General features: G+C 42.2%; 1 pseudogene; it reads left to right on the plus strand.

Moving 5' to 3' along the window:
• Nucleotides 1-20,855, plus strand: part of LOC124506162 (developmental pluripotency-associated protein 4-like) — a 36,115-nt pseudogene extending 15,260 nt beyond the window's left edge.
• The last annotated feature ends 2,992 nt before the right edge of the window (nt 20,856-23,847 follow it).

Here is a 23,847-nt window from a genome sequence, read left to right on the forward strand (position 1 = left end):
GAGAGGCAATGCACCTAGGAACTAATGAACCATTCTGTACCTTAACCAACTAGGTTCAGTCATCATCTGGAATGCCTCCTGGGGGCCAAGTGGGCCTAGGGGTTGGAGTAACTTGTGCCCATAGATACACTCCTTTGTTGCCAGAGTGGGGCTTTCAAATCTATCTGTTCCTTCCTTGGCTGAGAAATATATGAGGCTATCCTTCCTTTAGGTAGAGGAGTCTTTATAGGGGGTGGCAAAGGCTAAATGTAGGGCTGCACAATTTCCTTGTGGAACCTTATTTCTTTCCCCAATAGTTCTTTTCCCAGGGGGCCTGTCCAGGGCAATTCCCCAACAGACAATTCCCCAGGTACTTTTATTAAGGCCAAATTACATAAAAGCAGGAGTACAAGAAGCTTCACTGTCGGTGGGCTGCCCTGCAGTCCCGATCCATTCACCGCCCGGGCCCTGCCATCAAGCTGGTTGGATAGCTCGCCTTCCATCACTATCCTGAATGACAGTCTTGCTGGATAGAGAATTCTTGGCTGTAGATTATTCCCATTCAGCATGTTGAATAAACTCTGGCTTGCCAAGTTTCTGTTGAGAGATCTGCAGTTAGCCTCATGGGTCTTCCCGTGTAAGTTATGGAACTCTTTTGTCTTGCTGCTTTTAGGATTTTTTTCTTTACTGCTGTATTTTGCAAATTTAATTACAGTATGTCTGGGTATTGGCCTGCTTTTGTTGATTTTGATGGGAGTTCTCTGTGCCTCATGGAGCTGGATGTCTGTTTTCTTCCCCAGATCAGGGAAGTTTTCAGCTATTATTTCCTCAAATTTTCTGTTTCTTTTTCTCTCTCTTCTTCTGGGACTCCTATGATATAAACATTACTACATTTGATGGAGTCATTGAGTTCCCTAAGTCTATTCTCATATTCTATCATTCTTCTTTCTCTCTTTTGTTCAGCTTCCTTATTTTCCATTATTTTGTCTTCTATATCACTTATTCATTCCTCTACTTCTTCCAGTCTGCTGTTCATTACATCCAGTCTGTTTCATAATCAGTTATTATATTTTTCATTTCTGACTGCTTATTTTTTAACTCATTCACCTTTGTGGTAAGGGTGTCCCTGAAGTCTTCCATGCTTTTTTCAAGCCCAGCAAGCATCTTTATGGTTGTTGCCTTAAATTCTTCATCAGGCATATTACTTATATCTGTTTCTATTACATCTCTGGCCATGCCCTTTTCTTAATTGTTTCATTTGGGATAAATTCCTCCATCTTGTCATTTTGTCTACATCCCTGTCTTCTTCTGTGTATTAGAAAAGCTTGTTCTCTTTCCTTCTCCTGAGAGTAATGGCTTTATGAAGAAGATGCCATATAACAGTCGGGGCCTGGAGCTTCAGAGAGTGTCTCTGGTGTGTGCTGCATATACTCTGCTGCTATGTTTTAGCTGCTCTATCCTTTAGGCCAATCATCTCCAGAGACTCTCCTTGCTTACAGTGGGCACTGTTTGGACATTGGTCCAAGGGTGGCAAGTTTTAACTGGATGTGCTCTGGTTTGCTTGTTAAATGAGACCTGATGCTACTTCAACTAGAACTGAAGGCTTGCAGAACTCTCTGGTTGGAAGACATGGTTCATGCAGGGGTTTCTGCTGGGTTTCTAGAGAAGGGTCCCCCTGCGCTGGGATTGAGGCAAGTTTGGCCAAGAAGGGCAGTCACACCAGAGCGCAGGGGCATGAGAGTTGCATCAAGCAGGTTAGGCAGCCAGCGTCCAGGCAAGCCGCTCTCAGCAGGTGGTTCTGCATCTATGCCAAGGGACAGGAGGAGGACAATGGTGCCCACAGGCTCTTTTGTCCCCAGAGAGGTGTCTCTGTGAATACCACCTCTCATAGATGCACTCCAAGGAGAATGAACAGTCTTCCCACTGTGTGCCCTAGGCGATCCTCAGATTTCTGCCTCCATGCCACCTGCCCCAGTTGCTTGCCTACTTTCTCTCCGGAAGTAGGGCAGCACCCTGGCTCTATCCCAGCCAAGCTCACCAACCTTTAAAATTCCAGTCTTGGGATGTCTGGGTGGCTCAGTCAATTAAGCATCCAACTCTTGATTTCAGTTCAGGTCAAGATCTCACAGTTGCAAGATCGAGCCCCACGTGGAGCCCTGCCTGCGCTGAGCAAGGAGCTGGCTTGGGGTTTTCACTCTGTGTCTCTGCCTGTCACCTGCTCCTGTGGACTTTCTCCCACCTCCCCCCCCAAATAATTAAATAAATAAAACATTCTTTAAAAACCTCCAGTCTTTAAGTCCCACTGGTTGCAAAACCCACGAAAATCAACCTGTCTTGTTTTCCCAGCCAGTGGCTTCAGGGAAGTGTTTTCCTTATGGATTCCCCTGTGCACTCCTCTCTTTCTTTCTGCTTTTCTCCACCACCAAGGCTCCCTCCCCACTGCAGGACCTGTGATTTATTTCTCCCCTAAACTAAGTCTCCACACTTCCTACCTTCCTCAGTGTGATCTCTTTTCTCCCTCTAGTTGTGCAGTTTGTTCTGCCAGTCCTCAGGTCGATTTCTTGGGTATTCAGAATGATTTTATAGTTATCTAGTTGTGTTCAAGGGACTAAACAAGCCTAGGGTCTTCCTACTACACTGCCACCTTACCTCCCTTCCTATCATGTTACTCTTTGGTAACCTTTGGGGACCTACATTTTTCACTCCATATATTATTGCTAAGATCCATCCATATTCTTATGTGTAACTGTGAGTCATTTTGAATGCCATATAATAGTACATTATGTGAATAAACCATAAACTATGTATTCATTCTCAAGTTCATGGTCATTGGGTTTTTTCCAGCTTTCTGTTATGAATATTCTTATACACGTTTCCTGATATATCTTTGAAAGAGTTTCTTTTGTACATTCAATATTTTAATTAAAGTTTCAATTGGAAATAACTACTGATTGTATCAAAACCTTTTCTTGGCATTTACTGATGACTTCATAGTTTTTCCTTAATTTGTTGCTGTAGGGAATTATACTGTTGGATTTCCTAATGGCAAAATTTTCTGGCATAACTTAGTGTCTATTATTCTTTCAACACCATTACTAGACTTATTACATTCTGTGAGTCCAGTTTATTGAGGCATAATTTGGATATAGTAAAATTCATCCTGCCGAAGTATACAATTTGATGAGTTTTGACAAATATCTTCAGTCACATAACCACCACCACAATCAACATAGAAACATTTCCATCACACAAAAGTATTTCCTTATGCCCTTTTGCAGTCACTCTTCTGTCCCACCCAAATCCCTGGCAACCACTGGTCTGATTTCCATCCTTCTAGTTTCACCTTTTCCAGAATGTCGTGTTGTAAATAAAGTTCATACAACATGTAGGCTTTTGTGAATGGTTTTATCACTTGACATAATGTTTTTGAAATTCATCCATGATGCTGCATATATCAGTAGTTTGTTTCTTTGCTACTATTCATCTCTAGGTGTACCACAATTTGTTTATCCACTCACTAGTGGATGGACTTTCAGGTTTTTGTTTTCAGTTTTTGACTACTAGGAATATATCTGCTATAAAAATTTGCATATGCCTTTGTGTGAACAAATGCTTTCATTCCTTGAGTAAATACGTAAGTGTGAGTTTTATGGGTCATTTGACAACTGTATTTTAACAATCTAAAACTGCCAAACCCTTTCCCAAAATCCCTGCACTATTTTGCATTCCCAGCAGAAAGGTACGAGAGTTCCAGTGGCTCTACATCTTTGGCAGCATTTGGTATCGTCAGTGGTCTGTTTGACTTTTTGTTATTGAGCTATAAGAGTTATTCATATATTCTGAATACAGGTCCATTATTAGGTATATATGTTGCAAATATTTTTTCTCCCTGCACGTGCCTTGCTTTTCATTGATTTAATGTTGTCTCTCAGAGGGCAGAAGTTTTCTATGTTGACAAAACACATTTTAATTTTTCAGTTCATTTCAATTTTTTCTTTTATGGTTCATGTTTTTTAAATGTCCTGTTTATGCAATCTTTGCTTAACCCACCATTACAAAGATTTTTCCCTGTATATCTATGCTTTCTTCTAGAGGTTTTATAGCTTTAGCTCTTACATTTATGTCGATAATGTGTTTCAATTTAGTATGTTTATAGATGTGAGGTAAAGGCCAAGGTTTTATTGTTACTGTTGTTAGTCTTTTGTTTCTGCTTTCACATAGACTTCCAACTGCTTTGGCCCCATTTATTTAAAAGTCTCTCCTTTCTCCATTGAATTTCCTTTGCACCTGTGTCAAAATTCAATTGATCATAAATATGTTTGGGTCTATTTCTGGAGTCTCTATTCTATTCCATTGTTCTGTAAGACTATTCTTTTGCCATTATCACACTTTCTTGATAAGTGGTAAATCTAAAATTAGGTACTGTGAGTCCTCAACTTTGTTCTTACTTTTCAGATGGGCTTGCTAAATTTTTATTTAGAACCTTTTCATGTATATGCATAAGTTGAACTACAGAAACATTTTGTGCTATATTTATCAGATTTTAGTATTAAAGTTATGCTTGTTTCATATTATTGAGGAACTTTCCATACCTTTCTAGAGAATGAAATAATTTGGTTAACCTATTAAAGAGATTAAATTAACTCTTGCTTGAAAGTTAGATGGAATTCAGTTGCAAAACTAAACTATTTCAATAAGTATTTTTCCTTAAAGGAAGAATTTAATAATTTTTTTCATTTCTTCTATAGTTTTTGGCTTTCTGTCTCTCCTTGTACCAATTTTGCTCACTTATATTTTGCCAGAAAATCTTTCATATTGTTTAGACTTTCAGATTTACTGAAATTTATCAATTTATAATTTATTAACACAATTTGAATTTATGAATGATCTTATAAACATAGGAAACTGAGGTACAGAGAGATCAAGTAACATGCCCAAGGTCACACAGCTAATAAGCAGTAGAGAAAGGATTTGAACCCAAGGCATCCAAGCACCTGCACTTAACCACTAGAAACCCAGGGAATACTGATATAGAATGACCTTTAAATTCTGCAAATCATCTGATAAAGTCTTTCATGATACCCTTAGGGACAAGATGAAGAAATGTTAGCTACAAATTTTTGCCAAACAGCCTTACTCATTAGCTCTCCTTTACAAATCCAGCAAGAAAGAAAATAAATGGCTTGACATAGAGATCCAGAGACGTGGAGGAGAACATAAAATATGGTTCCTAAATTTGCAAATGAAGCAAAAGTGCATCTGCTAGCTTAATGGCAAAACGGAATTAAAGAAATCTTCTCCACTGCATTCTAGTTGATCACACAGGTGTAAACTGAACAGATTTTAGGCCCCACAAGAACAAAGACCAAATATATATATATATTTTTTAATGTTTATTTATTTTTGGGACAGAGAGAGACAGAGCATGAACGGGGGAGGGGCAGAGAGAGAGGGAGACACAGAATCGGAAACAGGTTCCAGGCTCCGAGCCATCAGCCCAGAGCCCGACGCGGGGCTCGAACTCACGAACCGTGAGATCATGACCTGAGCCAAAGTCGGACGCTCAACCGACTGAGCCACCCAGGCGCCCCAAAGACCAAATGTATTTTTACTCATCCATGTACACAGCTCCCAGCAGAACTGTAACTGCTTAGTAAATATTTTTTTTTAATATCTATTGAAAGAAAAATATATGACTGCACTGCAACAAGTGCACAAGTTTAGAATGAAGGCAACATGGTTAAACGTTGAGACAAGTAGGGGAAAAGTTCCCATTTGCCACAAGTTCCCTGTGAATCAGCGATGCAATGGGCAGGGTGTGGCCTGAGAAAACTTAAAACTAGATGTGGTTCTAAGGCAAGTCACTGAAACTCACAGCAAAACAAAGTTAATAATAATTCAAAAGATTATTTGAAGGGTAAGATCATTCGTATGAGAAAGAAAAATTGTTGCACACAACAAATATCCATTATCAAATATTATTGTAATTAAATTATAAATCCCTACAGCAAATTAAGAATCACCTTGAGCTTCTCTATAATTTATCAAGTTTTTGAGATGAAGATTAAGAGAGATAGATATGAAGTGTCTCACGGGATGTCTGGAGCCTATTAAACATTTTATAAATCATCACATAAATGGATTATCCTTTCAAACACAGGAGACTGTACGTATGAGTATATGCATAACCACATATACATATATAATCACATATATGGAAGTATTTATGTCAAACTGTAAAGAAGTTTCCCCTAGTTATTGCTACCATTATCACTATTCTGGATACAGGAGACACAATGAAGAATTAGATGGACAAAATACCACCCTTGATTTTTGGTTATTTACTCCTCTCCCATGTACAAGAATCACTTTTTTATTATAAAAGGAAAACCAAACTATAAAGACAATAAAGAGATAGCAGTTGCCAGGGATTGGGGTGGGGGTGGATAGTTGGAACACGGGATTCTTAGGACAGTGAATTACATCATCATTTGGCAAAACCTATAGAATGTACAACACAAAGAGTGGATTCTAATGTAAACCGTGGATTTAAGTTACTAATAATGTATCAATATTGCTTCATCAATTGCAACAAATGTGAGATTGTGAGGGGGAAAAAAACTGAGATTTGTGGAGAGGCTTGAGGAAGGGAAGGAAGAGAAAGGTTTAAGCCAAGTGTTCCAAGAAAGAGTAGACCAAGTTTAATTCCATCTCAGTCATTAACTCCTAATTGGGCAAATGATTAAATCTCTCAGAAGCAGTTTCTGCTTTCATAAATTGAAGGTTCTTTTCCTGCAGGTTCGTTGTGAGGACCAGATTTAAAAATTGTAAAGTGCCTCCCCTAAGAGACTGTGGGTACTTAATACATTTTAACTCTTCCTGAAAGGAAAGGTGTCCTAAACCAGTGCTTTTCAAATGCTAATGTACAGATGAATCACTGGGGTGTCTTGCTGAATGCAGACTCGGATTCAGTACTCCAGAGAGTCTGTGCTTCTGCATTGCTGACAAGCTCCAGATGATGCTGATGCTGGTTGAAAGTCCTAGAGTCTTCCAACAGTGGGAATCTTTGACAGGGAATATTTAAGAATCAATTTAACAACTGATATCTATTTTCAGAAGAATTGTGACTCAGAACTACACGGAATTTGCAAGATGGAAGAAATAGCTATCCCTTAGAGGATGAAACTTGAATCTAAAATTAACTGAACCAGGTCAATGTTGCACCAGATGAAATTTAATTAACAGTCGGTTGTGGTTGCTATCCAGGGAAGCCAAACCTCAGATGGCTACAAAATTGTGCATAAAGAAGAAAGTAAAAGATCCAGTGGTCGAGTCCTCTCACTGATCTCCTTCCCAAAGGCCCACCCAAAATATCCATCAATAGAAACACCTCCTATGAAAAAATCAAGGCATTTAGAGGAAACAAATTGCAGTGATCTACATGTGTCTTTCCCCCAGATGCAGTGTCTCCCAGCCTCAGCCAATCAGAAGCAACACCTGGACCATTTGCTCCCACCCCTGGGGTTTCAGAGAGTTCATGGAAAGTGGGAGATGCCCAAGCATCTGTTATTTCTAGAACAGAAATACGTGGTGGTTTGAGGGGCGCCTGGGTGGCTCAGTCAGTTAAGCGTCCAGCTCTTGATTTCAGCTCAGGTCATGATCTCCCAGTTCGTGAGTTCGAGCCCCGCATCAGACTGCGCTGACAGCACAGAGCCTGCTTGGAATTCTGTCTCCCTCTCTCTCTGTCCCTCCCCCACTTGCTCTCTGTCTCTCTCCAAATAAATAAAAATAAATTCAAAAAAAATAAAAAATAAAAAAGTTTGAGAAACGTTGCCTTACTGCATTCATCTTAGACTTCCCAGCAGAGAGGACTTGGCTGAACGTGATGGGCAGAGGTTCAGTTGTGAGTAGAGCAATTTACTCACCCTATTTGAGCCTGACTTTTGTCATCTGTAAACCAAGAATCACAATAGCATCTATGTAAAGTGTAAGGTCGCTATAGAGACTAGATAAAGTAATGGATGTAATGGCCACTTGTAATCTGAATACAAATGCATTCCTTGTGTCAAATCTTCACTAAACAAAGCCATTAAGATGCCCCTTGGGCTTTTTAGTCTGAGATTTTACCCATTTAGCAAGGAGGAGTTGGTAAACCAAACTTCAAGTTGACAGAAAACCTTGCTATAAGCACACCTTTGCTTTTCTTGTTTGAGCCACCTGGGAAAAGAATGCAACCTTCCAGATCTGCTATCTCATCTGTAAAACTTAGGACGGTAACTCCTTGCTCCCCTCTCAGAGAGGTGGGGTTGCTTCCTAAATGATGAAACCTGAAAGTGTCTTGGAAACTATAAAACTCCACACACATTGTTGATGCCTGCCTGTGCAAGAGCTAGAAAGGGCAAGGCATCAGTTTTCAGATCCAGTAATATCCCACTCCTACCTCACCTGAACCCTACCCCCAAAAGGTATAATCTGCTGACAGGAGAGCCTGAGTCTGAATTGCATGACTCCATCAGCAATTCAAGAAAGGCAAGAGTACTCAGTTTCTGGGGTAATTGCCAGTTCCCTGGCGTGGAGTTAGGGGGTGCCGCTCAGCAAGCAAAGAGGTTGGCCCACCATCTGCGTGCCTGGCATATTTGCAGTTTCCCAAGTTTAGTGATGGATAGCGTGCCACACGTTCTCCCCACTGCTGCTGGTGGCAACTGTCATTATACATCGTATTTCAAGAGTGGAATTGTAGATTATGTGCCTTAGAAGTACTGGGTTCAGATATCTGCAGAGTCAAGCACAGACTGATTAAGGGATTAGGAATGGAGAAAGGCTTTACAGGATAAAACTGTTCACATGGTTTAAAGTGGAAAAGTGAGAACAGCTGACTGGGAAATAAAAACCGTCACTCAGAGATGGGAATCCGGGTGGGGAGACGCAAGATAGGGCACAGGTGATGAGGGAGCATAAGGTAAGCTGAGGGCAAAGCACAAAGTAGCACATCACCACCACCACCCCCAGGTGGAATATGTGTGACATTCCTCAGGCACTCCTGGCTGCCCAAGAACAAAGGAAGGGACAGAAAACAAATGGTTAAACTGATAGAACCTCCATCAGTTTACAAGTATCTTTAGTAATATTACAAGAAAAGGGCAAATTTATCAATGGCCTAATCTCCAGGAACGCCTACTGTCTTAAGGGTAATGCGTTACTAGAAGGAAAAACAACCTTAGCTTGACAATACCAAGGTCTCCAGTAACCTGTGAGTCTCCTTTAGCATGTGGAAATCCCTTTAAGAAACTTCCTCTCAACTTTACCTCCCCTAACTCCACAGTATATAAGCAGTCACTCTTCACAACCCCAGTGCAGCTCTTTCTGCCCATGGGTCTCGTCCCCATACTTTAACCGCCTTTTTATACCAAAGACATTTTCAAGAATTCTTGGCCGTCAGCTCTGAACCCCACCCTCACTCCAAAACTCCATCATTTGGCACCTAAACCGTGGGACTTCAAGTCTTTTCAACTGGACTCTGAGCCAGTGCAAACTTGGTGAGTACTTTCTCTTTTCTTCCTTTACTCTCGTTTCAGGGGCTTTTCGAGAAGTATGGTCTTATTGGAACACTTTCACGTCGATTGCTCAGGCTGCAATCCTCTAACCCGTGGCTACCCTACAGGGAGGAAGAAGCCTGCCTTTTGGCCGGAAGTTAGTACCCTGGCTGGAATGGTAATAAGACCCAGAAACTTCTGCCTTCTCTTTATTCCTATCCTTATACAAAGGATAAGGGTCTCTGGGTGTGAGACCTCCACTGAGAGCCACCTGAAACCCGGTACCCTATTGAATTAAAACCCAACCAGGGACTATTTCCTAGGGAAATTGGCTATAAAGACTATATGTGTTGGAATGTCGCTTAGATCATGATGGATTTCTAGCTTTATTGTTTTGTCACTGTCCTCTACTAACTACTTAAATTACAAAATTGGGTAATCCCTCCCACCCCTTGTAAAACTTTTCCACTGTTTTCATGTGTTAAAAACAGTGCTTTCTTCACAGCCTTCTCAGCAAGGCAAACTAGGTCCAAACGCTGGCACCCACCTGTAGCCTAGGATGCAATTGGGAAGGCGGGGAACGCTAGCGTCCCTCCTACAGGGGCCCTTAAGCAGCTGATCAGTGATCATAGTGACTTCATTGGAGGGATGCCTCAGGTCGCTTTAACACCTCAGGAACCTCTGACATATCCTGCTTGTGGGACGCCACCTAGTAGTCAGGGGCTTGGGGGGGGATTTTCATGTATCCTGCTTGTGGGACTCCACCCAGGAGTCGGGGGTGGGGGGAATTTTCATGGTAATGGACCTTCTCCACTTTGTCTCTCAGAGGAGCATGGGAGCTTCTCTTCATCCCCAAGGGCTCTCCCTTGGGATGCCTTTTTAACCCACTGGAAACCATTCAGATTGCAAAATTTAGAAAAGGGCTGATTTCCTCTAACACTGCATGGCCTCAGTAAACAGGGCAAATGGACAGAGGTACCCTAGGTCCAGACCTTCACGGCTCTAAATCAGGACCCAGACCAAAAGGCCTCTTGCAGAAGGTGTTTGCCCAAATGTGTTTGACTAGTAAACTCCCCCCTAACATATTGGATGTCTAAATAGGCCTCTAAATAAATCCAAGTTGCTGGAGGAAACACAGGCCATCCCTGACAAAGGGGATGCTACCTCTGTTCCTCTTCCTAGTAGATGTGAGGGCCTCTGCATCATTCATTTCCCAGGTTAATGGCTATGATAATTGGAACCAACTGTGCTTAGTCTACCTCAGGACAGGGACTTTAAGGAATATTCCCAAGCAGCTGCCAAAACTCCCTTTGTTTCAGGGAAATCCCATGTCCTCTCCAGCCTGACATAGTCTCCACATTTCCACTTTGGTGGAAAAAAAAAAATATACCAGGGGTGCCTGGATGGTTTAGTCGGTTAGGTGACCGGCTTCAGCTCAGGTCATGATCTCACAATTCATGGGTTTGAGCCCGGTGTTGGGCTCAGTGCTGAGACCTTAGATCCTGGAGCCTGCTTCGGATTCTGTGTCTCCCTCTCTCTCTGCCCCTCCCCTGCTCATGCTTTGTCTCTCTCTCAAAAATAAATAAACATTAAAAGGGAAAAAAGAAAACATGGCATCTGCTCCTCTGTTTGAGTTGACAAGTTTTGTTTGTTTGTTTTTTTACTATTGTTGTTATTAATCTATTTATTTTTTGAGAGATAGAGAGTGAGTGGGAGAAGGGAAAGGGAGGGAGAGAGAATCCCAAGCAGGCTCTCACTGTCAGCACAGAGTCCGATGTGGGACTTGAACTCACAAACCATGAGATAATGACTCAAGCTGAAACCAAGAGTTGACCCTTAACTGACTGAGCCACCAAGGCGCTCCCCTCCCCCACCTCAGCTGACAAGGTTTAGAACCGGGAACTGTGTAATACCCCCGATTTCGAATCCGAGAGACCACCAAGGAGCCGATACCGATGCAAACGCACGAGGGTTTATTTGCAAGCTCGAGCTTGGGCCCAAGTATACCCGACACAGCAGAGCAGGGACTTGGACCCCTAGGTTAAGAGGCGTAGCAGTTTTATAGGGGCCAGTGGCTAATGAGATTGTAACACACACAGAAAGTTGCATAGTCCTGTCAGTCCACACGCAGGTGGCCAATTGAATTACAATTTACCCTATAGTAACTGTTTGAACTAGCCTATCACTCTGGTCAGAATTGGCGCGCAAGTGTGGTGGGCAAAAGGCGGGGTTTTCATTCTTTGGCGGCTAGGGGTTCCGTATTGACTAGGGTGGGGGAGTGTCTTAAGCAATAAGTAGGTCATGTGGGGGTTATACATGAGATGGTGGGTGTAGCACAAAATGGAGTTAGTCTTGCTCTGCTTGTCCAGGGGTAGGGGGTTTTGTTAAATTCCTTGGGTCCCACAAACTGGTTCTCTGCCTCCTAGCACTTGACCTCTTTTGCCTTCCCCTCCCCGCCTCCTGTTTCTGTACCACCTTGGGTGCGGTCTACAGAACTGGCTTCTACACCATCGTTGGTGTCTCCGACACCTCCACCCACCCTCACTGTCAAGGAGCTAAGAGCACCCCCTTGGACCACCCACTTCCGATTCCCCACTGGTGTTCCAGGTAAAAACTAATGGGAACAAATCGATTGACTTTTAAGTGGATGTAGGTGGATCATATTCGATGTTTAAGCTAGTTTAAATTTGTTGGTTTGAGGTAGACCTGTTCATCAGCATTAAATAAACTTTTTACTCTATCTAGGTTTGCTGAATGTCAAATAAGCTCATGTTCTCTCTGCTCCAATTTGTAGGCAAAAAGATGACTTAAAATAATGGTTCATTTTGTATGTCTCAAAGTTTTCATGGGTAATTGTGAAGATAACTTTCAGTCTTTGATAATCTAAAACTTTGAAGTTTTGCTTGCGTGATAAATGGGATTGAATTCGTTGGACATCTATGTCTTCAAATCAAATGGAGTGCTAAAGCATTGGTTACTGAATGTAGGTTTGCACTTTTCTTATTGTAGAGAAACGAAGGATATTCGGATCTGTTGGAAAAACCTGCTTTGTGCTCGATTAATTCATAAATTTGCCATCAAAAAATTCTGGTGCAATAATTCACAATTGGTTACTACTTAGTTTTCACTGGAGACTAAGGTTTCTAAGAGTTAAAATTCTGCTAAATGTAGTTAAGACTGATGGAAATGAGAAAAGCAATTCTGTATGTTAAAAAACAAAACAAGGAAGGAGATGTGTAAGAAAGATACAAGGAATGGAAATAAATTTTTACTAAAGGGAAAAGAAAGTAATTTTGTCCTAAATGAGCCTGGTTACTTGGAGAGAAATGGCTTGGGCCAAAATTTGAAAGCAAAGGAAAGTTGCAGAAGGTTCATGAAGGGAAATCTTTGGAAAGGAATTTTATGTGTGGTCAGGATGGACTGAGGTTGAAATGTATGGATTTTAAAAGTATACTGGGATAGGTATCCTTTTCTCTCTGTTCAAAATACAAAGTTTTCTTGGATTGTTCTGCTCTCGATAAGTGTAAACAAAGGTCTTTTCTCTTTTGTCTGCCCACAAAGCCAAAGCTTATGTTTTGTCTTTTTCAGGTGTTTGATTACTTCATTAAAACTTCTCAATATTAAAGGAGCTTCGCTTTGCTAACAACCATATAACCCTACATATTTGCCTTTGGGATCTCTTATTGCCATCTTGGTGAAGTAAGTTAGTTTTAAGTTACGTAATGATCTGTAAACCTATTTAGGATGTGCTTTATAACTTTCTAAGGTTTTAACAAACTTCCAAGACTTAAATTGTAAATGAAGTCTTTTTGACCATTTAGGCCTTTTTGTTTGGTATGCTAAGTTAACTTGGAAAAGCACTGTCAAAGAATGGTAAACCTTAGGTTGTATTGTAGGGGTAAATGCTAGAACTGCTCAAATACATATGCAATACCTAAAGTTTTAATGTTTTGGTGTAAGGTCATCACTTGATATTCTGATAATTGAAGTATTCTGTATCACAGAAATAGCTGGATTACCTCGTCAGTTGCACCATAATGAACTCTCATCAGATTGTTAACCATGCCCTTTTCTGAGATTTTGTCATTTATAATTCTGATGCTTTTACAAAACATGTTTTATCTTCAAGGAGATTTATAAAAAGGACATTTAGGACAAATACAGGTATTTAACATCTTTAAAATCCTAAAACTAGAATGGGCAAGAATTTTTAGAACTAAAAAAGCTGCATTCAAACTGAACAAGAATTAGGAACATGGGACCAAATGAACCAAGGAAAATTAGTTTTTTGTGACCCTTGTTTTAAAGTATTGCTGGTTTCCTAATGCTTGCTCTTTCAGATTAAGGAAACATTCTCTTAAGATATCTATGATATACAAAAATGTGGTAAAGTATTCATTTGTAAACCTGAAACATTTAACAAACTTCTTTCTACCTCAATGCTCTGAAATTCAAAAACTCTCAGTATTCTTTCTTTCATGGAAATTACAGTTACTTGCATAAGTTCAGTAAGAGTCTTCTCCTTTATAACAGGACACCATTGGAAATCCTGGTTATTTCACCAAGGCTTTGGCTGGAATGTCCTATTTGAGAGCAACATGCATAGACTCGGATATGACCATACAGCTCTGAGGAACTAAGGTTGACTTTACGAAACATGGAGCCATAAAGCCGCTTGGAAATGTTGGCCTGATACCTTGCTTACCAAGTTCCCAGAGGCCTTACCAGGTGAGTGAGGAATGTCACTTCCTGGAAGGCACAGGAACTTCAGGATATCTTGAGGACCTCCTCAAGAGGAATTCATCCAAATCAACAAGTATTGCAGGGATGCCTGATGGCAAGTGCTTGGCTTGGCTTCTGGCCTGGAGAGGCTACTAAACGTTCAATCTTGAGATTCCTTATAAAAAGTTCCAGCAAAGCAAATTATAAAAGATCTATATAACCAATCACTGTTCTTGATGAACTTATGTAAATAATTAGGCTAAGTTAAAATTGTACTTGTTTTACAAACAAATTAGTCTTGATTTGGCTATCTCAAAAAATAGGGATGATTCTAGAGAGGAAAACTATGCCTCAATAATACACCTTTATGGATACTAAATTCTAGTTCTGATTGTCTTTAAATGTTGTTTGCCTAAGCTGAACAACTTGAGGTAGATTTCAGAAAAATTGTCACAATATTTCATGTATAGACCATCCTCTGCGTATATAAAAAGCCTTTCTCACTGTAGAGACCTATCAATAGATAAAGGCTATAGTGCTTTATTATTCACTTGAGGCCAGGTTCACTCATAAATCTCTAAGTGAATATGCAAACCATATCCTCCCTACACCTGATCTGCCAGTGACTAGAAACCCACCCCATATCAACCCAGGAGATGTGGTTTAATGGAGGTCTAATACAGCAGGGATTTAACTCCAAAATGGAAGGGCCCCTACCGGGTCATATTACGTACTGTCCACTGCAGTAAAATTACAGGGGTACTCTTCATGGGCTCCTATATGTAGAATAAAACCTCTACCTCCTTCACAGGAGCCAACTAATGCGCCTTCTCATTCCTGTAAGCCTGTAGAAGACCTCAAACTTCCCTTCAAACAAAATTGATGGTCGTACCTTTCTTTTTCATTCTTTTCCCCAATTTATACTAACAATTCTTTCTTAACAGCAGGACATTCAAAAGGATCACCACAGACATTTGAATTACAAACCAGAAAGACCCATCTGATTCCTACTGCCTGTTCCCACTCCATCTGAGGATGCTTCAAGCCTGACCTCTAAAAATCTTCTTGCTGGTACCACTGGCAGACACTGGACTCCTTCACTGCAATAACTTCAAGCCAACAGACGAGCCTTTCTATTCAAGAAGGTCCGTACAACAATGTTTTCTACATTGGATTCAGCTGCATCTGCCTTGGTCAGTCCGGGAAGGTAGAGTGGAATTAGAAATGTTGACCCGTAGGTAGGGACATCTCTACACTCCTATTCAGCAGGAAGAAGCTACAGAAGATGAGACCTTCCACGTTCTTTAACCTTAAAGATTTAGGGGTCAAAATTGTTCAGGGGGGATATGATGAGGGAGCATAAGGCACATATGGCTAATGGCTACCTCACTGGACAGAGCACTTCCAGATCACTTGGATTTGCCTTTGATCTTGTCAAGAAGTTATCAGCATCAACCACTTTTAATGATTATTTTCCCCTGTGCCATCAAGTTTAATCAAAGTCCCAAGACTCTTCCTTCTCTAGCTGCCCCTAAAATGGCCCTCTGTGGCAAAGAATGATAATTGGCATCGAATGTTCATTCTCCCCCTCTTCCGTAGTAATAGCAATTTTAGCTAGACACATGGCTATCCAGAATAAATACTACATTTTCCCTTGCAGCTATCAGAAGCCATGAAACTACTTTTTGGGCAATGAGATGTAAACATCAATTCATGCAGGACCTTTCAGGGACTTTAAGAATCAGCTGGCTTCACCCTTTTATTGTCTTTTTTCCTATTGACTGGAATGAAAAACCAGGTGGCCGGAATTCTAGTCACCATCTTGTACCATGAGGTGATCTTGGAAATGGAGACCATACCATAGAAGCACTTACTTTAACAGGCCTTACTTATATTAAGTACTTACCTCCCTTAATGCTCACAACAACCCCCAGGTATACATAAGGAGATTTAAAAGAAGTGATTGTCCAAGATCACAGTGCGAGGAGATGGTGAACTCAGGATTTGAACCCCAGTCTGGGTGGCTGTATAAACCGTGTCCTTTACTGGATGGATCCCCTGGGGTGAAGTCTAGGCTGCACACAGAGAGTGGGAAATGGGCACAATTCTGGTTTTACCGAGTCAGCAGAAGCTCTGAACTCTAACTCCTTACACCCTTATCCCAGCAAGGTTCAATCATTCAGGGAAAATGTGAGGGTCATCTGTGTTCACATCACTCACTCTGTAAGGCATTCTCAGAGAATGAGGCCATATCACTTAAACCCAATTCCCTAAAATTCAACTCCCTTTTGAGGGCTTTTGTACCTGTCTGCCTGTTCTTTTTGTCCTCATTTTAGCAATCTAAGAATTTGAAAATTAGAATTTAGAATTATGGAATCGAGAGTGCCTTTGAGTGACAGGAAGTGGGAGAAAACTTTTATTTATTTTTAATGTTTGTTTATTTTGAGAGGGAGTTAGCAGGGTAGGGCCAGAGAAAGAGAGAATCCCAAGAAGGCTCCATCCTCAGTGCAGAGCCCGACAGAGGGCTGGATCCCACGACCCTGAGATCATGACCTGAGCCTAAATCAAGAGGCTCAGCTACCCACTGAAGCTGAGCTACCCACAACGCCCCAAGAAGTGGGAGGAAACTTTTAAAAGAGCAATCTTGAGCCAGAAGTCAGAATTTTCTTTGCATCAACTCTTTTCAGACTATGCAGAACACAAAAGGCAAAGAGTGGAACTCCACAGGAAAGTCAGGGGAAGAATGTGACTGTCAAATTCAAACTCATGTTGGTGGAAATGAGAGGAACAGTGGGCTTGAGTGAGTCAAGCATCTCAGCTTTATCAAGAACCTCATTGAAGGGGACAAAACAAGAAAGATCTGTGGCAGATAACCAAGTTTCCTATCCACCGGAGAATGCACAATGCAACAACAGCCTAAAACTGGAAGAAGATACCTATTCCTCCATTACCCTCTAAACTACCACTAGTCAACCTACTTCACAGAGACACTGTGTGGGCCTGGTACCATCAGTTAAAGCTGAGCACCAGAGACAGACACTAGAAGCACATAAGTAACTCTGTGAATATACTTACCCAAATCAGAAGAATATTCCTGTCACAGCCAAGGAGGCTAACATCCAGACAAGGTCCCATGGAAAATCAAAGGTGGACAAGGGGAAAGCTCAAAAATGTGATTTGAGGGGACTGATCCTCCAGAAGCAGGTCCTTCTTCGGAGGAGGGTGTGCCAGAGCTTTTAGAGTTACCACTCTTCTAGAGGGAGTTAATACCATTGTAGTAACCAGTCCAGCCCAGAGGCTGTGCTGGCCTCCTGGACCAGAATTGCAGCCAGGGCCAGCAAGATGGAGGCAGTAGAATCATGACGAGACTTGTAGTGTCTCGTGGTGTATGGTCCATGGGAGAAGTCTCTCTGAAGACATGGACAGTTGGGTTCACCTGCAGCTTTATGCTGGACCAGCCTGGATTCCAGAAAAACCAGGGAAAATGAGTACATGCTCTTCCTTGCATTCCTGCAGTTTGCCAATATGGTATGCACCATGTGTTCAAAGGAAAAATGTGCTAATAAAAAGCCTCCTGTGAGATTAGAATATCAAGGGAAAGAGCATATTTGTGCTTACAAGTGAGGGTGGAAAGGGGACTACAGTTAGCTCCACTGACAGCCGTACTTTAGTCCCTTCAGCATAGTCCATGCTTTCTGCTTACAGGGCTGGTAGACCAGTGGGTTGCCCGTAGGCCCTCCCCCCACCCCTCCAAAGGTGCCTGCTTTGGGTGGGATATGTGTGTTAGGATACAGGCAGACCCTTAGGTTTCAAAAATGGGAAAACTGGGGCACCTGGGTGACCCAGTCCGTTGAGCATCCAACTCTTGATTTCAGCTCAGGTCAGGGTTGTGGGATGGAGCCCCACATCAGGCTCCTTGCTGAGCATGGAGCCTGCTTGACATTTTCTCTCCCTCTCTCTGCCTCTACTTCTCCCTCTGCCCCTGCCTCTACCTGCCCCCCCCCACTGACACTCTCCTCTCACTCTTAAAAAAGAACATTTCACAAGTTATCACTCATCCCAGTTAATAAACATCATTTATTAAAAAACATTAATAACATAATTTATTAAATGAAAACCTTGTTTGTAACTACCAAATATCCATCTTTGAAGTCCCTGACAGCTTGTAAGTGAGACGGTCTTCAGCTGAGCATATTGCAAGGATTTGAGTAAAGAAACAGCCAGTGTTGGTTTCTGTGCATTTTCCTCTTCAGAACACAGACTACCTTAGGACTTGTTCCTTCTGGTTTTAAGTGTAATGACTCTGAACTGTTGAGTATTTTAAGCCAAAGAGTAAGCTGTTATTCTCTCTCTTGCCCTCCCCAAAACACAGAATTCTTAACTTAGAAAATGTTGTTTTTGTTTTTTCTTAGCAACCTGAGACGTCTTTGGTTTAGCACTGGCTAAAAACACAGGGCACCTTGCCAGTGTTATTTCCACTTGCAACCGTTTTGTAGAGTTCTGCTTAAAAATGTTTAAGGCTGCTTCTCAATCCTAAATACATAATATGTTGAATTTAAAATTTGTATGTAAGCCATCAGCTGTTGTATTTAGGAGACCGAATTCATCACATGCAAAGTATGGTTAATGTTCCGAACTCAAAGCAGGATTAAAGGCAAAAAGCTTGATTTTCATGCTTGTGCATGACTCCCTTTTCATTTCTTGTGTACTTCCTAAATGTTTAGTCCTGGGAGTGTTGGAAAAGGCTGGATGTTTTTCACTTGTCCTTTCACAGCAGTTTCCAACGTTGTTTTATTACTAAGCGCAGAGGATTCCTGTGCTCTCCTCACCCTCCACCAATCAGAGGAAGTTATAAAAGTCCTGCCCTGGAAGGAGTGGTGGAGGTGGGAAGTCTGTAACCATCATGATACTACTGGTCTGGGTTAGAATCCTCAATAAACATTACAGATAAAAAGGAAGTTTTATTGAGGAGCAAGTGTCTCTCTACTGATTGCTCATTAGCAGTCAGAATTTTCACCATAAATAACACACAAACTTTATTCCTTTAAAAAAAAATGGTGGAATCATTTGGGGTTTTGGCTTGTGAGCTGGTCACCCATGGAGATTTCTCGGAACTAGCCCAGATGTGTTACCCATTTTCACCAGCACCACAAAATAAAACTAACAGCAGCTAATGACAATTGAGCAGCTCTTTACAGATCTTGTGTTAAGTACTTACCTCCTTTTATGCTCACAACAACCCCCAAACCATGAGTTTCCTGAGAGTAAGGGTTGTGTTGTCATGGTCACTGCCGAACTACCATCTCTTACCTCTCTACCTGGAATATACCAGGTCTATGATACCTTCTTGTTGAATGAATGAAAGCGTATAAGATACTTCTTAGTGCCATTTAACGTTCCGTCAGCCTCCCCTACCTCTTGTTCCAGCCACTGCATAGAGCAGCACTACAGTAGCCTCTGAACATTTTCACACAGGCTCAAAAAACCTGCCTCACCTGCACTCCACACTTCCTGCTTCTTGCCTTGGGGCTTCCCTTGGACGCACAGGTCTGTGCGCCATGAAAGTCCACCATGTATGTGTAATGTGGAAATGTGGGAGAGTTATTACCTCCAGGGACATACCTTTAACCAATGGGAGACAGGAGTCAATGAATAAATTCTTCCTGTTCTTTTCTCCAGTGGACTATTTGGATACCAAATTTATTTCACTTTTAGAGGACAATCATGATGGTCCCTTGGGATCAAACCATTAGCATGGACCAACTCAGTAACCTCCCCTCCATACCTTATAACAGTCCCTCTCTCTGTCTTCCTGCCCCACTTCTTTGTCTCCATCTTGCTCACTGGGCTCACAATCCCTAGCAGAGAAATAGCCTATAAGTCCTCTATCTCAGGCCCTCCTTTCTGGAGAGCCCCAACTAAGACAAGGTAGGTGAATCTGCCCTTGAATACTTTGTCCAAAAACATTATCCAGATGGATTATTGTGCACTAGACCGTCTTATTTTAATCACTAAATTCCAGTCAAAAGGAATGAGGGATGCCTTCTTCCAGAACGACGGAACCCCCCACCCTGGACACCAACGGTAGCTATTTGTGTGAGCTGTGAGAACGTGGCGCTGAGGCAGTAGGGCCCCCTTCTGACTCCTGTAAGTCTTATTTCGCTGCAAGAAGCACAGCCTCCAGAGGACTCGCTGAGGACAGGAGGATGTGATATTGCTGTGTCAGGGTCCATCTCGGAATGCTGAAGACAAATGTTTGCAGTAAACGGTAAATGGCACAGCGATGCCTTCCAACTGTGTCTGGAAAATTACACAAATCTCTGGGAGCTGACCAGTTCTACTAAAAAGCAGCAAACCTAAGAAGGAGCCGATCGCAGAATCAACGAGCACTAATAATAAAATAAGAGATGTGATTTTTTTTTTCTGACATCCGTTGAATATTTACTCTGTGCCAGGCCAGGGTTTATCACATTAGATCTTTACAAAAGCCCTTTAATGACATCACTCTTAATTTTCAGGTATCTGGAGGGCTTCGACGTCATTAACTCACCCAAGTTCTCACTGCTGTATAAAGTAGATGCCGGCCAACTTGCAGACTTCTTTTATGTAACAGAGGAATAAATCTTCTGTCTCAGCCAGTGTTGTGTTGATGATTTCTGTTATATGTAGTTGAGATTAATCATAAATGTTATAGTTACCTAATTATAGAAGATTTCTGGTACTACTTTTGGTTCAAGCCCCAGCGCAAAAACTAGGGAGATATACCTTAGTGGACATTCTAAAAAATTGTAGTCATAAGATACTCTTTCCATTGTGCAGCAGAGAAAGGAAAATCAGCAATGATCTGATACAGGGAAGGTGTATCAGAGAAAAAAGTCCCACAAGATTCTTTCTCAGTGTTCTAAGGCCTTTTGCAGGTATAAAGACTGTATCTACCCCATCCCCGGACCCAGAGTTGATACACAGGAAGTTATAAATATGAACGTACCTACAGAGATTTTCAGTAGGACTATAGGAAATAATGATATTTCACTCATTTATTCATTTAAAACCATTTATTAAGCCCCAGGAAGCTACAGAGATGAAATGGTGAAGCGGGGCCTCAGAAGGCCAGGTCTGTGAAAGAGGCTCCCACCGGGTGCCACCGGGCGCGCTCCGCTGTGCCGGTGTGACGCCCAGGGAGTCACAGAGGAGGGGTCTGATCCAGCGTTGAGAGAGGAAGGAAGGCTTCCTGGAGGAGGTGATGCCCAGAGGAAGGAAGGCTTCCTGGAGGAGGTGATGCCCCAGTGAGTCCTGAGAGTTGAGTAGGTGTTCCAGGAGGATAAATCTGGGTAAGGGTTAGCAAGAAAGGCAAGGAGAGAGCCCCAGAGGCACCGGGCGAATGCCGAGCAGCGAGCAGCGTGGTGTGGTAGGACACACGGGGAGGAGTGAGAAGAGATGAGGCCGCTGCCGCATAAAGGAGCCACGTCATGAAGGCCCAACACCAACGTGTCTAGGTCACCTGGAAAGCTATGCCGAGCACAGAATGCATTTAACCGTTTAGAACCATTGTAGTTTAGAAAGATGCTTTGCTCTGGGTCACCGCACTGACCTTCCTGCTCTAATACTGTGAATCAAGGAACTGGCGTGATTTTTTTTCTTAATTTTTTTTTAACGTGTATTTATTATTGAGAGACAGCATGAGCAGGGGAGGGGCAGAGACAGGGGGAGACACAGAATCGGAAGCAGGCTCCAGGCTCTGAGCTGCCGGCACAGAGCCCGACGCGGGGCTTGAACTCACAAACTGCGAGATCATGACCTGAGCCGAAGTCAGAAGCTTAACCGACTGGGCCACCCAGGTGCCCCATTTTTTTTTTTAATTATAATTCGAAAAGCAACCCTTGGCCTTATTCGGGAAGGTAATTTGGAGTGCTGAATGTTCATGCTTGATTCTGTCCTCTTAGGACACGCCTGGTGGCTCTACCTAAGTCCAGGAGAGAGATGTGTACCATTCGTTTGAGATACCAGTTCAAGCAGAAGCCAGGAGTGGGGACTGGAGGTAAGGCTCAAGATTCAAGACGAGGGCTCAGTGATAATATCAGCTAGATGGCTTCAGGGAGGACCCAACAGGTGCCTGTGCTCACCCCATATGTGGTCCTTCTAAGGGAATTTTCTTCATATTTGAACATTCTCTGCAGAGTCCAGAGGCTCTTTAGGGGACGGAACCTGGGTTGCCCCTGATGGCTCCCGGTATAGTAAAGAAGCCCCCGCACCTTTCCCTACCACCCTCCACATGCATTGGCCACAGGTGGCAAGCCCATCCTCGGCAATTCCATGCCTTGTTTTACACGGTAAAGAGCAGGAAGCCAGGTACCGGGCAGGGACGGAGCTGGTTTTGTTCATTGTTGTGTCCTCAGTCCCTAGCACAGGACTGAGCACATGGTAGGTACCCAAAAAATACTTACGAAATAGTCAATTGTGCCTTTGCATATAAAATAAAAATAGCAAATGCATTTCATATTTGCTATGTATTCTAAGAATTTTACAGATATTTTATTCTCAAAACAATGCTATAATGGAAGTACTATTATTATTCCCTTTTTACAGATGATAAAAACTGAGAACAGAGAGGTTAAGTACTTGCCTGTGGTCACACAGCTATAAGTATAAATTCTGCAAAAGGTACAAACTTCCAATTTGAAGGTAAATAAGTACTAGGGATGTAATGTACATGATGACTACAGTTAACACTCCTCTGTTAAAAGAAATTAATTCGTGTTACGTGAATGCTAGCATTTATGGTTCCTTTGAGAACCCACTATATTTTCAATTTGGGGTGCTTGTAGGTTTTAGTTGTTAATTAGGAGGCATTATTAACAGATAAAGATAAATTTGCTCATTTTCTGGGCATAAATGGCAATCCAGAAGCTGAAAGAAGGGAGTGATGCCTGAGTGGGGAGAACCTGAAAACCCTCCACCCCAGTCCCATTAATCTTCAAACCCAAACACCCAGCCTTGGGCTATCTGGTTAAGCCCGCAAACCCTGTTCCCCCCAGTCACTGAGGTCTCAGTCACATTAGCCAGCTTTCTGCTCTTCAGACAAGCCAAGCACGTGCCTCCTCAAGGACTGTGCATATGCTGTTCCCTCTTCTGCAAATACTCTGCCCCCAGGTTTTCTCCTGGCTGGATAATTGCTCACTCTTCAGGTCTCAGCTTATGTGTCACTCCTTTTTGAGGCCATCCTCAAGTACCCAGTCTAAAGAACTACCCTCCAACCCTTACCCCCATCCCATTAACCTGCTCTATTTTCTTTTTAGCACTTGCCAGAAATAGTCATTTTTGTTTGCTCGCTATTTCCTTACTTATTTCATCTTCCCAACTTGGGAATATAAAACCCATGAGGTAGATCAGGGAGGTTGGCAGCATAAAGGCAGAGTGCAGTTCCTATTTTTCCAATGACAAATGATTCCACAAATTACCTGTCTTTGCCAAATCCTGGCCATTGCTAAGTCAAATGGGGAGAAGAACCTCGAATCTCCGTGCACCCACCTCTCAGTGCCTGAATCATGCAGGATAAAATGCCCGGCCCCCAGAGATCCTGCATCAAAGGCCCATTGATGACACTCAGTTGCCG

Source organism: Lynx rufus, unplaced genomic scaffold (genome assembly GCF_022079265.1).
Source record: "Lynx rufus isolate CCGP_SWC_20201006 ecotype Redwood Valley unplaced genomic scaffold, mLynRuf1.p SCAF_11, whole genome shotgun sequence".
NCBI classification, from domain to species: domain Eukaryota; kingdom Metazoa; phylum Chordata; class Mammalia; order Carnivora; family Felidae; genus Lynx; species Lynx rufus.